Genomic DNA, 16524 nt, shown 5'->3' on the forward strand with positions numbered 1-16524 from the left:
AGAGTCCCATGCTCTACCGACTAAGCTAGCCGGGCTGAGCAACGTCAGAATTGATTACTTATTAAGAACAAGTAAGACGACCATGTATTCGATGAGAGCGAAAATATCGAACAACGCGTGGTCGAACTCGCGTCCCTGAGACTATGAGTCTCTTGCTCTACCGACTGGGCTAGCCGGGATGTGTAACATAGGTCTTGTTTACTTATTAAGAACATGTAAGTCGATCATGTGTTAGATGACAGCGACAAAATAGGCCAGCGTGGGTTTCGAACCCACGACCCTGAGACTAAGAGCATCATGCCGTACCGACTGAGATAGCCGGGCTGTGTAACATAGGTTTTGTTTACTTATTAAGAACATGTAAGGCGATCATGTGTTAGATGACAGAGACAAAATTGGCCGGCGTGGTTGTCGAACCCAAGACCCTGAGATTAATAGCCTAATGCCCTACCTACTGAGCTAGCCGGGCGGTCGAATATAGGGCTTGATTACTTATTATGAACATGTAAGACGATAATCTATTAGCTGTGTGCGAAAAACTCACCCAGCGTGGGGTTCGAACCCAAGACCCTGAGATTATGGGTCTCGTGCTCTACCGACAGGGGTAGCCGGGCTGTGTAACAAGGTTTTCTTTACTTATTAAGAACATGTAAGGTGATCATGTGTTAGATGACAGCGACAAAATAGGCCAGCGTGGGTGTGGAACCCACGACCCTGAGACTAATAGCCTCATGCCGTACCGATGAGCTAACCGGGCGGTGGAATGTAGGTCTTGATTACTTATTATGAACATGTAAGACGATCATCTATTAGCTTCTTGCGAAAAACTCGCCCAGCGTGGGGCCCGATCCTTCGACTCTGAGATTAAGGGTTCCATGCCCTACCGACTGAGCTAGCCGAGCGGTGGAATGTAGGTCTTGATTACTTATTATGAACATGTAAGACGATCATCTGTTAGCTGTGGGCGAAAAACTCGCCCAGCGTGGGGCTCGAACCCACGACCGTGAGATTAAGAGTCTCATGCTTTACCGACTGAGCTAGCCGGGCTGAGCAAGGTCAGAATTGATTACTGATTAAGAACATGTTAGACGATCATGTAGAGGGTTAAGAGTTTCATGCTCTACCGACTGAGCTAGCCGGGCTGTGCACTGTCAGAATTGATTACTTATTAAGGACATTAACAGCCTGATGCCCTACCGACTGAGCTAGCCCGGCGGTGGGTTGTAGGTCTTCATTAATTAATATGAACATGTAAGACGATCATCTATTACCTGTGTGTGAAAAACTCGCCCGTCGTGGGGCTAGAACCCACGACCCCTAGGTTAAGAGCCTCATGCTCTATCGACTGAGCTAGCCGGGGTGGGCACGGTCAGAATTGATTACTTATTAAGAACATGTAAGACGATTATGTGTTCGATGAGAGCAACATTCTCGCCCTGCGTGGGGCACGAACCCACGACCCTGAGATTAAGAGTCTCATGCTTTACCGACTGAGCTAGCCGGGCTGTGCAAGGTCAGAATTGATTACTGATTAAGAACATGTTAGACGATCATGTATTCGATGAGAGCGATTTTTTCGCCCAGCGTGAGTCTCGAACCCACGATCCTGAGATTAAGAGTCTCATTCTGAACCGACTGAGCTAGCGGGGCGGTACAATTTCAGTTTTGATTACTTGTGAAGAACATGTAAGCCGATCATGTAGAGGGTTAAGTGTTTCATGCTCTACCGACTGAGCTAGCCGGGCTGTGCACTGTCAGAATTGATTACTTACTAAGGACATTAACAGCCTGATGCCCTACCGACTGAGCTAGACCGGCGGTGGGTTGTAGGTCTTGATTAATTAATATGAACATGTAAGACGATCATCTATTACCTGTGTGCGAAAGATTCGCCCATCGTGGGGCTCGAACCCACGATACCGAGGTTGAGAGACTCATGCACTACCGACTGAGCTAGCCGGGCTGTGCACGGTCAGAACTGACTATTTATTAAGTACATGTAAGACGATTATGTGTTCGATGAGAGCAACATTCTCGCCAAGCGTGGGGCTCGAACCCACGACCCTGAGATTAAGAGTCTCAGGCTCTACCGACTGAGCTAGCCGGGCTGCGCAATGTCAGAATTGATTACTTATTAAGAACATGTAAGACGATCATGTTTTCGATGAGTGTGGTCGAAGTCACGTCCCTGAGATCATGAGTCTCTTGCTCTACCGACTGGGCAAGATTGGCTGTGTAAGATAGGTCTTGTTTACTTATTAAAAAAAAGTAAGAAGATCATGTGTTAGATGACGGCGGGAAAACCGCCCTGCGTGGTGCACGAACCCACATCCCCGAGATTTAGATTCTCATGCTCTACCGACTGAGCCAGCCGGGCTGTGCAAGGTAAGAATTGATTACTTATTAAGAACATGTAAGACGATCTTGTATTCGATGAGAGCGAAAAAATCGAACAACGTGTGGTCGAACTCACGTCCCTGAGATTATGATTCTCGTGCTCTACCGACTATGCTAGCCGGGCTGTGTTACATAGGTCTTGTTTACTTATCAAGAACATGTAAGGCGATCATGTGTTAGATGACAGCGACAAAATAGGCCAGCGTGGGTGTCGAACCCACGACCCTGAGATTAAGAGCCTCATGCAGTACCGACTGAGCTAACCGGACGGTGGAATGTAGGTCTTGATTACTTATTATGAACATGTAAGACGATCATCTATTGGCTGTGTGCGAAAAACTCGCTCAGCGTGTGTGTCGTACCCACGACCCTGAGATTAAGAGTCTCATGCTCTACCGACTGAGCTAGCGGGCGGCGCAATGTAGGAATTGATTACTTATTAAGAACATGTAAGACGATCATGTGTTCGATGAGAGCAAAGTTCTCGCCCAGCGTGGTGCTCGAACCCACGACCCTGAGATTAAGAGTCTCCTGCTCTACCGACTGAGCTACCCGGGCTGTGCAACGTCAGAATTGATTACTTATTAGGAACATTAAGACGATCATATTTTCGATGAGTGTGGTCGAACTCACGTCCCTGAGGTCATGAGTCTCGTGCTCTACCGACTGGGCTAGATTGGCTGTGTAAGATAGGTCTTGTTTACTTATTAAAAACATGTAAGAAGATCATGTGTTAGATGACGGCGAGAAAACCGCCCTGCGTGGGGCACATGTAAGACGGCCTTGTGTTCGATGAGAGCGAAGAACTCGAACAGCGTGTGGTCGAACTCACGTCGCTGAGATTATGAGTCTCCTGCACTACCGACTGGGCTAGCCGGGCTGTGTAGCATAGGTCTTGATTACTAATTATGAACATGTAAGACGATCATCTGTTAGCTGTGTGCGAAAATTCTCCCAGCGTGGGGCTCGAACCCACGACCCTCAGATTAAGAGTCTCATGCTCTACCGACTGAGCTAGGCGGGCTGCGCAACGTCAGAATTGATTACTTATTAAGAACATGTAAGACGATCATGTATTCGATGAGAGCGGAAAACTCGAACAGCATGTGGTCGAACTCACGTCTCTGAGATTATGAGTCTCGTGCTCTACCGACTTGGCTAGCCGGGCTGTGTAACATAGGCCTTGTTTTCTTATTAAGAACATGTACGACGATCATGTGTTAGATGACAGCGACAAAATTGGCCGGCGTGGGTTTCGAACCCACGACCCTGAGAGTAAGAGCCTCATGCCCTACCGACTGAGCTAGCCGGGCTGGGCAAGGTCAGAATAGAATCCTTATTAAGAACATGTAAGACGATCATGTGTTAGATGAGAGCAAAATTCTCGCCCAGCGTGGGGCTCGAACCCTCGACCCTGAGATTAAGTGTCTCATGCTCTACCGACTGAGCTAGGCGGGCTGCGCAACGTCAGAATTGATTACTTATTAAGAACATGTAAGACGATCATGTATTCGATGAGAGCGGAAAACTCGAACAGCGTGTGGTCGAACTCACGTCTCTGAGATTATGAGTCTCGTGCTCTACCGACTGGGCTAGCCGGCCTGTGTAACATAGGTCTTGTTTACTTATTAAGAACATGTAAGGCGATCATGTGTTAGATGACAGCGACAAAATTGGCCAGCGTGGGTGTCGAACCCACGACCCTGAGACTAAGAGCCTCATGCCGTACCGACTGAGCTAACCGGGCGGTGGAATGCAGGTCTTGATTACTAATTATGAACATGTAAGATGATCATCTATTAGCTGTTTGCGAAAAACTCGCCCAGCGTGGGGTTCGAACCCACGACCCTGAGATTATGAGTCTCGTGCTCTACCGACCGGGGTAGCCGGGCTGTGTATCATAAGTCTTGTTTACTTATTAAGAACATGTAAGGTGATCATGTGTTAGATCACAGCGACAAAATTGGCCAGCGTGGGTGTCGAACCCACGACCCTGAGATTAAGAGCCTCATGCCCTACTGACTGAGCTAGCCGGGCGGTGGAATGTAGGCCTTGATTACTTGTTATGAACATGTAAGACGATCATCTATTAGCTTCTTGCGAAAAACTCGCCCAGCGTGTGGCTCGAACCTTCGACCCTGAGATTAAGGGTCTCATGCCCTACCGACTGAGCTAGCCGGGCGGTGGATTGTGGGTCTTGATTACTTATTATGAACATGTAAGACGATCATCTGTTAGCTGTGTGCGAAAAACTCGCCCAGCGTGGGGCTCGAACCCACAACCCTGAGATTAAGAGTCTCATGCTTTACCGCCTGAGCTAGCCGGGCTGTGCATGGTCAGAATTGATTACTGATTAAGAACATGTTAGACGATCATGTATTGGATGAGAGCGAAATATTCGCCAAGCGTGAGTCTCCAACCCACGATCCTGAGATTAAGAGTCTCTTTCTCAACCGACTGAGCTAGCGGGGCGGTACAACTTCAGTTTTGATTACTTATTAAGAACATGTAAGCCGATCATGTAGAGGGTTAAGAATTTCATGCTCTACCGACTGAGCTACCGGGCTGTGCACTGTCAGAATTGATTACTTATTAAGGACATTAACGGCCTGATGCCCTACCGACTGAGCTAGCCCGGCGGTGGGTTGTAGGTCATGATTAATTCATATGAACATGTAAGGCGATCATCTATTACCTGTGTGCGAAAAACTCGCCCTTCGGGGGGCTCGAACCCACGACCACGAGTATAAGAGTCTCATGCACTACCGACTGAGCTAGCCGGGCTGTGCACGGTCAGAATTGACTATTTATTAAGAACATGTAAGACGATTATGTGTTCGATGAGAGCAACATTCTCGCCCAGCGTGGGGCTAGAACCCTCGAGCGAGAGATTAAGAGTATCATGCTCTTCCGACTAAGCTAACCGGGCTGTACAATGTCAGAATTGATTACTTATTAAGAACATGTAAGACGATCATGTATTCCATGACAGCGAAAATCTCGCCCAGCTTGGGGCTCGAACCCACGACCCTGAGATTAAGGGTCTCATGCTCTACCGACTGAGGTAGCCGGGCTGTGCAATGTCAGAATTCATTACTTATTAGGAACATGCTGGACGATCATGTATTCGATGAGAGCAAAAATCTCGCCCAGTGTGGGGCTAGAACCCTCGAGCGAGAGGTTAAGAGTATCATGCTCTACCGACTAAGCTAACCGGGCTGTACAATGTCAGAATTGATCACTTATTAAGAACATGCAAGACGATAATGTATTCGATGAGTGCGAAAAACTCGCACAGCATTTGATCGAACTCACGACCCTGAGATTATGAGTCTCTTGCACTACCGACTATGCTAGCCGGGCTGTGTAGCATAGGTCTTGTATACTTATTAAGAACATGTAAGGCGATCATGTATTCGATGAAAGCGAAAAACTCGCCCTGCGTGGGGCACGATCCCAAGACCCTGAGATTAACAGCCACATGCCCTTCCGACTGAGATAGCCGGGCGATGGAATGTAGGTCTTGATTACTTATTATGAACATGTAAGACGATCATCTATTAGCTTCTTACGAAAAACTCGCCCAGCGTGAGGCTCGAACCGTCGACCCTGAGATTAAGGGTCTCATGCCCTACGGACTGAGCTAGCCGGGCGGTGGAATGTAGGTCTTGATTACTTATTATGAACATGTAAGACGATCATCTATTAGCTGTGTGTGAAAAACTCGCCCAGCGTGGGGCTCGAGCCCACGACCCTGAGATTAAGGGTCTCATGCTCTGCCGACTGAGCTAGCAGGGCTGTGCAAGGTCAGAATAGATTACTTATTAAAAACTTGTAAGACGCTCATGTGTTCGATGAGAGCAAAATACTCGCCCAGCGCGGGCTTGAACCCACGCCCCTACGATTAAGGGTCTCATGCTCTACCGACTGAGCTAGCCGGGATGTGCAACGTCAGAATTGATTACTTACTAAGAACATGTAAGACGATCATGTATTCGATGAGAGCGAAGAAATCGAACAGCGTGTGGTCGAACTCACGTCCCTGAGATTATGAGTCTCGTGCTCTACCGACTGGGCTAGCCGGGCTTTGTAACATAGGTCTTGTACACTTATTAAGAACATGTAAGGCGATCATGTGTTAGATGACAGCGACAAATTGGCCAGCGTGGGTGTCGAACCCACGACCCTGAGATTAAGAGCCTCATGCCCTACTGATTGAGCTAGCCGGGCGGTGGAATGTAGGTCTTGTTTACTTATTAAGAACATGTAAGGCGATCATGTGTTAGATGACAGCGACAAAATTGGCCAGCGTGTGTGTCGAACCCACGACCCTCAGATTAAGAGAATCATGCCCTACCGATTGAGCTAGCCGGGCGATGGAATGTAGGTCTTGATTACTTATTATGAACATGTAAGGCGATCATCTATTAGCTGTGTGCGAAACACTCGCCCAGCGTGGGGCTCTAACCCACGACCCTAAGATTAAGAGTCCCATGCTCTACCGACTAAGCTAGCCGGGCTGAGCAACGTCAGAATTGATTACTTATTAAGAACAAGTAAGACGACCATGTATTCGATGAGAGCGAAAATATCGAACAACGCGTGGTCGAACTCGCGTCCCTGAGACTATGAGTCTCTTGCTCTACCGACTGGGCTAGCCGGGATGTGTAACATAGGTCTTGTTTACTTATTAAGAACATGTAAGTCGATCATGTGTTAGATGACAGCGACAAAATAGGCCAGCGTGGGTTTCGAACCCACGACCCTGAGACTAAGAGCATCATGCCGTACCGACTGAGATAGCCGGGCTGTGTAACATAGGTTTTGTTTACTTATTAAGAACATGTAAGGCGATCATGTGTTAGATGACAGAGACAAAATTGGCCGGCGTGGTTGTCGAACCCAAGACCCTGAGATTAATAGCCTAATGCCCTACCTACTGAGCTAGCCGGGCGGTCGAATATAGGGCTTGATTACTTATTATGAACATGTAAGACGATAATCTATTAGCTGTGTGCGAAAAACTCACCCAGCGTGGGGTTCGAACCCAAGACCCTGAGATTATGGGTCTCGTGCTCTACCGACAGGGGTAGCCGGGCTGTGTAACAAGGTTTTCTTTACTTATTAAGAACATGTAAGGTGATCATGTGTTAGATGACAGCGACAAAATAGGCCAGCGTGGGTGTGGAACCCACGACCCTGAGACTAATAGCCTCATGCCGTACCGATGAGCTAACCGGGCGGTGGAATGTAGGTCTTGATTACTTATTATGAACATGTAAGACGATCATCTATTAGCTTCTTGCGAAAAACTCGCCCAGCGTGGGGCCCGATCCTTCGACTCTGAGATTAAGGGTTCCATGCCCTACCGACTGAGCTAGCCGAGCGGTGGAATGTAGGTCTTGATTACTTATTATGAACATGTAAGACGATCATCTGTTAGCTGTGGGCGAAAAACTCGCCCAGCGTGGGGCTCGAACCCACGACCGTGAGATTAAGAGTCTCATGCTTTACCGACTGAGCTAGCCGGGCTGAGCAAGGTCAGAATTGATTACTGATTAAGAACATGTTAGACGATCATGTAGAGGGTTAAGAGTTTCATGCTCTACCGACTGAGCTAGCCGGGCTGTGCACTGTCAGAATTGATTACTTATTAAGGACATTAACAGCCTGATGCCCTACCGACTGAGCTAGCCCGGCGGTGGGTTGTAGGTCTTCATTAATTAATATGAACATGTAAGACGATCATCTATTACCTGTGTGTGAAAAACTCGCCCGTCGTGGGGCTAGAACCCACGACCCCTAGGTTAAGAGCCTCATGCTCTATCGACTGAGCTAGCCGGGCTGTGCACGGTCAGAATTGATTACTTATTAAGAACATGTAAGACGATTATGTGTTCGATGAGAGCAACATTCTCGCCCTGCGTGGGGCACGAACCCACGACCCTGAGATTAAGAGTCTCATGCTTTACCGACTGAGCTAGCCGGGCTGTGCAAGGTCAGAATTGATTACTGATTAAGAACATGTTAGACGATCATGTATTCGATGAGAGCGATTTTTTCGCCCAGCGTGAGTCTCGAACCCACGATCCTGAGATTAAGAGTCTCATTCTGAACCGACTGAGCTAGCGGGGCGGTACAATTTCAGTTTTGATTACTTGTGAAGAACATGTAAGCCGATCATGTAGAGGGTTAAGTGTTTCATGCTCTACCGACTGAGCTAGCCGGGCTGTGCACTGTCAGAATTGATTACTTACTAAGGACATTAACAGCCTGATGCCCTACCGACTGAGCTAGACCGGCGGTGGGTTGTAGGTCTTGATTAATTAATATGAACATGTAAGACGATCATCTATTACCTGTGTGCGAAAGATTCGCCCATCGTGGGGCTCGAACCCACGATACCGAGGTTGAGAGACTCATGCACTACCGACTGAGCTAGCCGGGCTGTGCACGGTCAGAATTGACTATTTATTAAGTACATGTAAGACGATTATGTGTTCGATGAGAGCAACATTCTCGCCAAGCGTGGGGCTCGAACCCACGACCCTGAGATTAAGAGTCTCAGGCTCTACCGACTGAGCTAGCCGGGCTGCGCAATGTCAGAATTGATTACTTATTAAGAACATGTAAGACGATCATGTTTTCGATGAGTGTGGTCGAAGTCACGTCCCTGAGATCATGAGTCTCTTGCTCTACCGACTGGGCAAGATTGGCTGTGTAAGATAGGTCTTGTTTACTTATTAAAAACATGTAAGAAGATCATGTGTTAGATGACGGCGGGAAAACCGCCCTGCGTGGTGCACGAACCCACATCCCCGAGATTTAGATTCTCATGCTCTACCGACTGAGCCAGCCGGGCTGTGCAAGGTAAGAATTGATTACTTATTAAGAACATGTAAGACGATCTTGTATTCGATGAGAGCGAAAAAATCGAACAACGTGTGGTCGAACTCACGTCCCTGAGATTATGATTCTCGTGCTCTACCGACTATGCTAGCCGGGCTGTGTTACATAGGTCTTGTTTACTTATCAAGAACATGTAAGGCGATCATGTGTTAGATGACAGCGACAAAATAGGCCAGCGTGGGTGTCGAACCCACGACCCTGAGATTAAGAGCCTCATGCAGTACCGACTGAGCTAACCGGACGGTGGAATGTAGGTCTTGATTACTTATTATGAACATGTAAGACGATCATCTATTGGCTGTGTGCGAAAAACTCGCTCAGCGTGTGTGTCGTACCCACGACCTTGAGATTAAGAGTCTCATGCTCTACCGACTGAGCTAGCGGGCGGCGCAATGTAGGAATTGATTACTTATTAAGAACATGTAAGACGATCATGTGTTCGATGAGAGCAAAGTTCTCGCCCAGCGTGGTGCTCGAACCCACGACCCTGAGATTAAGAGTCTCCTGCTCTACCGACTGAGCTACCCGGGCTGTGCAACGTCAGAATTGATTACTTATTAGGAACATTAAGACGATCATATTTTCGATGAGTGTGGTCGAACTCACGTCCCTGAGGTCATGAGTCTCGTGCTCTACCGACTGGGCTAGATTGGCTGTGTAAGATAGGTCTTGTTTACTTATTAAAAACATGTAAGAAGATCATGTGTTAGATGACGGCGAGAAAACCGCCCTGCGTGGGGCACATGTAAGACGGCCTTGTGTTCGATGAGAGCGAAGAACTCGAACAGCGTGTGGTCGAACTCACGTCGCTGAGATTATGAGTCTCCTGCACTACCGACTGGGCTAGCCGGGCTGTGTAGCATAGGTCTTGATTACTAATTATGAACATGTAAGACGATCATCTGTTAGCTGTGTGCGAAAATTCTCCCAGCGTGGGGCTCGAACCCACGACCCTCAGATTAAGAGTCTCATGCTCTACCGACTGAGCTAGGCGGGCTGCGCAACGTCAGAATTGATTACTTATTAAGAACATGTAAGACGATCATGTATTCGATGAGAGCGGAAAACTCGAACAGCATGTGGTCGAACTCACGTCTCTGAGATTATGAGTCTCGTGCTCTACCGACTTGGCTAGCCGGGCTGTGTAACATAGGCCTTGTTTTCTTATTAAGAACATGTACGACGATCATGTGTTAGATGACAGCGACAAAATTGGCCGGCGTGGGTTTCGAACCCACGACCCTGAGAGTAAGAGCCTCATGCCCTACCGACTGAGCTAGCCGGGCTGGGCAAGGTCAGAATAGAATCCTTATTAAGAACATGTTAAGACGATCATGTGTTAGATGAGAGCAAAATTCTCGCCCAGCGTGGGGCTCGAACCCTCGACCCTGAGATTAAGTGTCTCATGCTCTACCGACTGAGCTAGGCGGGCTGCGCAACGTCAGAATTGATTACTTATTAAGAACATGTAAGACGATCATGTATTCGATGAGAGCGGAAAACTCGAACAGCGTGTGGTCGAACTCACGTCTCTGAGATTATGAGTCTCGTGCTCTACCGACTGGGCTAGCCGGCCTGTGTAACATAGGTCTTGTTTACTTATTAAGAACATGTAAGGCGATCATGTGTTAGATGACAGCGACAAAATTGGCCAGCGTGGGTGTCGAACCCACGACCCTGAGACTAAGAGCCTCATGCCGTACCGACTGAGCTAACCGGGCGGTGGAATGCAGGTCTTGATTACTAATTATGAACATGTAAGATGATCATCTATTAGCTGTTTGCGAAAAACTCGCCCAGCGTGGGGTTCGAACCCACGACCCTGAGATTATGAGTCTCGTGCTCTACCGACCGGGGTAGCCGGGCTGTGTATCATAAGTCTTGTTTACTTATTAAGAACATGTAAGGTGATCATGTGTTAGATCACAGCGACAAAATTGGCCAGCGTGGGTGTCGAACCCACGACCCTGTGATTAAGAGCCTCATGCCCTACTGACTGAGCTAGCCGGGCGGTGGAATGTAGGCCTTGATTACTTGTTATGAACATGTAAGACGATCATCTATTAGCTTCTTGCGAAAAACTCGCCCAGCGTGGGGCTCGAACCCACAACCCTGAGATTAAGAGTCTGATGCTTTACCGCCTGAGCTAGCCGGGCTGTGCATGGTCAGAATTGATTACTGATTAAGAACATGTTAGACGATCATGTATTGGATGAGAGCGAAATATTCGCCAAGCGTGAGTCTCCAACCCACGAACCTGAGATTAAGAGTCTCTTTCTCAACCGACTGAGCTAGCGGGGCGGTACAACTTCAGTTTTGATTACTTATTAAGAACATGTAAGCCGATCATGTAGAGGGTTAAGAATTTCATGCTCTACCGACTGAGCTACCGGGCTGTGCACTGTCAGAATTGATTACTTATTAAGGACATTAACGGCCTGATGCCCTACCGACTGAGCTAGCCCGGCGGTGGGTTGTAGGTCATGATTAATTCATATGAACATGTAAGGCGATCATCTATTACCTGTGTGCGAAAAACTCGCCCTTCGGGGGGCTCGAACCCACGACCACGAGTTTAAGAGTCTCATGCACTACCGACTGAGCTAGCCGGGCTGTGCACGGTCAGAATTGACTATTTATTAAGAACATGTAAGACGATTATGTGTTCGATGAGAGCAACATTCTCGCCCAGCGTGGGGCTCGAACCCACGACCCTGAGATCAAGAGTCTCAGGCTGTACCGAGTAAGCTAGCCGCACTGTGCAAGGTAAGAATTGATTACTTATTAAGAACATGTAAGACGATAATGTGTTCGATGAGAGCAAAATTCTCGCCCAGTGTGGGGCTCGAACCCACGACACTGAGATTAAGAGTCTCATGGTCTACCGACTGAGCTAGCCGGGCTGTGCAACGTCCGAATTGATTACTTATAAAGAACATGTAAGACGATCATGTATTCGATGAGAACGAAAAAATAGAACAGCGTGTGGTCGAACTCACGTCCCTGAGATTATGAGTCTCGTGCTCTAGCGACTGGGCTAGCCGGGTTGTGTAACATAGGTCTTGTTTACTTATTAAGAACATGTAAGGCGATCATGTGATAGATGACAGCGACAAAATAGGCCAGCGTGGGTGTCGAACCCTCGACCCTGAGATTAAGAGCCTCATGCCGTACCGACTGAGGTAACAGGGCGGTGGAATGTAGGTCTTGATTACTTATTATGAACATGTAAGGCGATCATCGGTTAGCTGTGTGCGAAAAACTCGCCCAGCGTGGGGCTCGAACCCACGACCCTGAGGTTAAGAGACTCATGCCCTACCGACTGAGCTAGCCGGGCTTTGCAAGGTCAGAATAGATTACTTATTAAAAACATGTAAGACGACCTTGAGTTTGATGAGAGCGAAATTCTCGCCCAGCGTGGGGCTCGAACCCATGACCCTGAGATTAAGAGACTCATGCTCTACCGACTGAGCTAGCCGGGCTGTGCAAAGGCAGAATTGATTACTGATTAAGAACATGTTAGACGATCATGTATTCGATGAGAGCCAAATTATCGCCCAGCGTGAGTCTCAAACCCACGATCCTGAGATTAAGTGTCTCATGCTCTACCGACTGAGCTAGCCGGGCTGTGCAAAGGCAGAATTGATTACTTATTAAGAACATGTAAGGCGATTATGTGTTCGATGAGAGCAACATTCTCGCCCAGCGTGGGCTCGAACCCACGACCCTGAGGTAAAGAGTCTCATGCTCTACCGACTGAGATACCAGGGCTGCGCAATGTCAGAATTGATTACTTATTAAGAACATGTAAGGCGATCATGTGTTAGATGACTGCGACAAAATTGGCCAGCGTGGGTGTCGAACCCACGACCCTGAGATTAAGAGCCTCATGCCCTACTGACTGAGCTAGCCGGCCTGTGCAACGTCAGAATTGATCTATTATTTTGAACATGTAAGGCGATCTTATATTCGATGAGAGCGAAGAACTCGAACAGCGTGTGGTCGAACTCACGTCCCTGAGATTATGAGTCTCGTGCTCTACCGACTGGGCTAACCGGGCTGTGTAACATAGGTCTTGTTTACTTATTAAGAATATGTAAGGCGATCATGTGTTAGATGACAGCGACAAAATTGGCCAGCGTGGTTGTCGAACTTACGACCCTGACATTAAGAGCCTCATGCCCTACAGACTGAGCTAGCCGGGAGGTGAAATGAAGGTCTCGATTTCTTATTATGAACGTGTAAGACGATCATCTATTAGTTGTGTGCGAAAAACTCCCCCAGCGTGGGCCGCGAACCCACGACCCGGAGATTAAGAGTCTCATGCTCTGCCGACTGAGCTAGCCGGGCGTTGCAAGGTAGGGATTGATTACTTATTAAGAACATGTAAGGCGATCATGTGTTCGATGAGAGAAAAATGCTCGCCCTGCGTGGGGCTCTAACCCTCGACCCTGAGATTAAGGGTCTCATGCTCTACTGACTGAGCTAGGCGGGCTGTGTAACATAGGTTTTGTTTACTTATTAAGAACATGTAAGGCGATCATGTGTTAGATAACAGCGACAAAATTGGCCAGCGAGTGTGTCGAACCCAATACCCTGAGATTAAGAGCCTCATGCCCTACCGACTGAGCTAGCCGGGCGGTGGAATGTAGGTCTTGATTACTTATTATGAACATGTAAGACGATCATCTATTAGCTTCTTGCGAAAAACTCGCCCAGCGTGAGGCTCGAACCTTCGACCCTGAGATTAAGGGTCTCATGCCCTACCGACTGAAATAGCCGGGCGGTGGAATGTAGGTCTTAATTACTTACTATGAACATGTAAGCCGATCATGTAGAGGGTTAAGAGTTTCATGCTCTACCGACTGGGCTAGCCGGGCTGTGCAAGGTCAGAATAGATTACTTATTAAGAACATGTAAGACGATCATTTCTTCGATGAGAGCAAAATTCTCGCCCAGCGTAGGGCTTGAACCCACTAACCTGAGATTAAGAGTCTCATGCTCTACCGACTTAGCTAGCCGTCTCTGCAACGTCAGAATTGATTAATTATTTAAAACATGTAAGACGATCATATATTCGATGAGAGCGAAAAACTCTAACAGCGTGTGGTCGAACTCACGTCCCTGAGATTATGAGTCTCGTGCCCTACCGACTGGGCTAGCCGGCCTGTGTAACATAGGTCTTGTTTACTTTTTAAGAACATGTAAGGCGATCATGTGTTGAAATGGCGTATGGCTTTTAGTGCCGGGAGTGTCCAAGGACATGTTCGGCTCGCCAGGTGCAGGTCTTTCGATTTGACACCCGTAGGTGACCTGCGCGTCGTGATGAGGATGAAATGATGATGAAGACGACACATACACCCAGCCCCAGTGCCAGTGAAATTAACCAATGCTGGTTAAAATTCCCGACCATGCCGGGAATCGAACCCGGGGCCCCTGTGACCAAAGGCAAGCACGCTAACAATTTAGCTATGGAGCCGGACAGATCATGTGTTAGATGACAGCGACAAAATTGGCCAGCGTGGGTATCGAACCCACGACCCTGAGATTAAGAGCCTCATGCCCTACCGACTGAGCTAGCCGGGAGGTGGAATTAAGGTCTCGATTACTTATTATGAACATGTAAGACGATCATCTATTAGTTGTGTGCGAAAAACTCCCCCAGCGTGGGCCGCGAACCCACGACCCTGAGATTAAGAGTCTCATGCTCTGCCGACTGAGCTACCCGGGCTTCGCAATATCAGAATTGATTACTTATTAAGACCATGTAAGACGATCCCTTATTCGACGAGTGTGGTCGAACTCACGTCCCTGACATCATGAGTCTCGTGCTCTACCGACTGGGCTAGATGGCTGTGTAAGATAGGTCTTGTTTACTTATTAAAATCATGTAAGAAGATCATGTGTTAAATGACGGCGAGAAAACCGCCCTGCGTGGGGCACGAACCCACGACCCGGAGATTAAGAGCCTCATGCTCTAACGACTGACCTAGCCGGTGTGTGCAATGTCAGAATTGATTAATTATTAAGAACATTTAGGACGATCATGTATTCGATGTGAGCAAAATCCTCGCCCTGCTTGGGGCTCGAACCCACGACCCTGAGATTAAGAGTCTCATGCTGTACCGACTGAGCTTGCCGGGCGGTGCAATGTCAGAATTGATTAATTAAGAATATGTAAGACGAACATGTATTCGATGAGAGCGAAAAACTCGTCCAGCGTGTGGTCGAACTCACGTCCATGAGATTATGAGACTCGTGCCTTACCGACTGGACTAGCCGGGCTGTGTAACATAGGTCTTGTTTACTTATTAAGAACATGTAAGACGATCATGTGTTCGATCAGAGCAAAATTCTCGCACAGAGTGGGCCTCGAACCCACGACCCTGAGATTAAAAGTCTCATGCTCTACCGTCTGAGCTAGCCGGGCTGTGTAACGTAGGTCTTGTTTACTTATTAAGAACATGTAAGTCGTTCATGTGTTAGATGACAGCGACAAAATAGGCCAGCGTGGTCGTCGAACCCATGACCCTGAGATTAAGAGTCTCATGCTCTACCGACTGAGGTAGCCGGGCTGTGCAATGTCAGAATTGATTACTTATTAAGGACATTAACAGCCTGATGCCCTACCGACTGCGCAAGCCCGGCGGTGGGTTGTAGGTCTTGATTAGTTAATATGAACCTTTAAGGCGATCATCTATTACCTGTGTGCGAAAAACTCGCCCATCGTGGGGCTCGAACCCACGACCCCGAGGTTAAGAGTTTCATGCTCTACCGACTGAGCTACCCGGGCTGCGCAATGTCAGAATTGATTACTTATTAAGAACATGTAAGGCAATCATGTGTTAGATGACAGCGACAAAATTGGCCAGCGTGGGTGTCGAACCCACGACCCTGAGATTAAGAGCCTCATGCCCTACTGACTGAGCTAGCCGGGCGGTGCAATTTCAGTTTTGATTAATTGATGTAAGCCGACCATATAGAGGGTTAAGAGTTTCATGCTCTACCGACTGAGCTAGCCGGGTTCTGCAACGTCAGAATTGGTTACTTATTAAGAACATGTAAGACGATCATGTATTCGATGAGAGCGAAAAAATAGAACAGCGTGTGGTAGAACTCACGTCCCTGAGATTATGAGTCTCGTGCTCTACCGACTGGGCTAGCCGGGCTGTGTGACATAGGTCTTGTTTACTTATTAAGAACATGTAAGGCGATCAT

The 16524-nt window shown here is 47.8% G+C and overlaps 6 non-coding genes across 6 annotated transcripts; all 6 read right to left on the minus strand.

Annotated features, from left to right (window-relative positions):
• Positions 1–974: 974 nt before the first annotated feature.
• Positions 975–1047, minus strand: TRNAK-CUU (transfer RNA lysine (anticodon CUU)). Its single transcript has one exon. It is a non-coding gene; the product is annotated as a tRNA-Lys (tRNA).
• Positions 1048–2035: 988 nt separating this feature from the next.
• Positions 2036–2108, minus strand: TRNAK-CUU (transfer RNA lysine (anticodon CUU)). The gene has a single exon. It is a non-coding gene; the product is annotated as a tRNA-Lys (tRNA).
• Positions 2109–4651: 2543 nt separating this feature from the next.
• TRNAK-CUU (transfer RNA lysine (anticodon CUU)) lies at positions 4652–4724 on the minus strand. Its single transcript has one exon. It is a non-coding gene; the product is annotated as a tRNA-Lys (tRNA).
• Positions 4725–7856: 3132 nt separating this feature from the next.
• Positions 7857–7929, minus strand: TRNAK-CUU (transfer RNA lysine (anticodon CUU)). Its single transcript has one exon. It is a non-coding gene; the product is annotated as a tRNA-Lys (tRNA).
• Positions 7930–8917: 988 nt separating this feature from the next.
• TRNAK-CUU (transfer RNA lysine (anticodon CUU)) lies at positions 8918–8990 on the minus strand. Its single transcript has one exon. It is a non-coding gene; the product is annotated as a tRNA-Lys (tRNA).
• A 3725-nt stretch (positions 8991–12715) lies between these two features.
• TRNAK-CUU (transfer RNA lysine (anticodon CUU)) lies at positions 12716–12788 on the minus strand. Its single transcript has one exon. It is a non-coding gene; the product is annotated as a tRNA-Lys (tRNA).
• Between the last annotated feature and the right edge of the window lie 3736 nt (positions 12789–16524).

This window comes from Anabrus simplex, chromosome 7, assembly GCF_040414725.1.
Source record: "Anabrus simplex isolate iqAnaSimp1 chromosome 7, ASM4041472v1, whole genome shotgun sequence".
Taxonomy (NCBI): domain Eukaryota; kingdom Metazoa; phylum Arthropoda; class Insecta; order Orthoptera; family Tettigoniidae; genus Anabrus; species Anabrus simplex.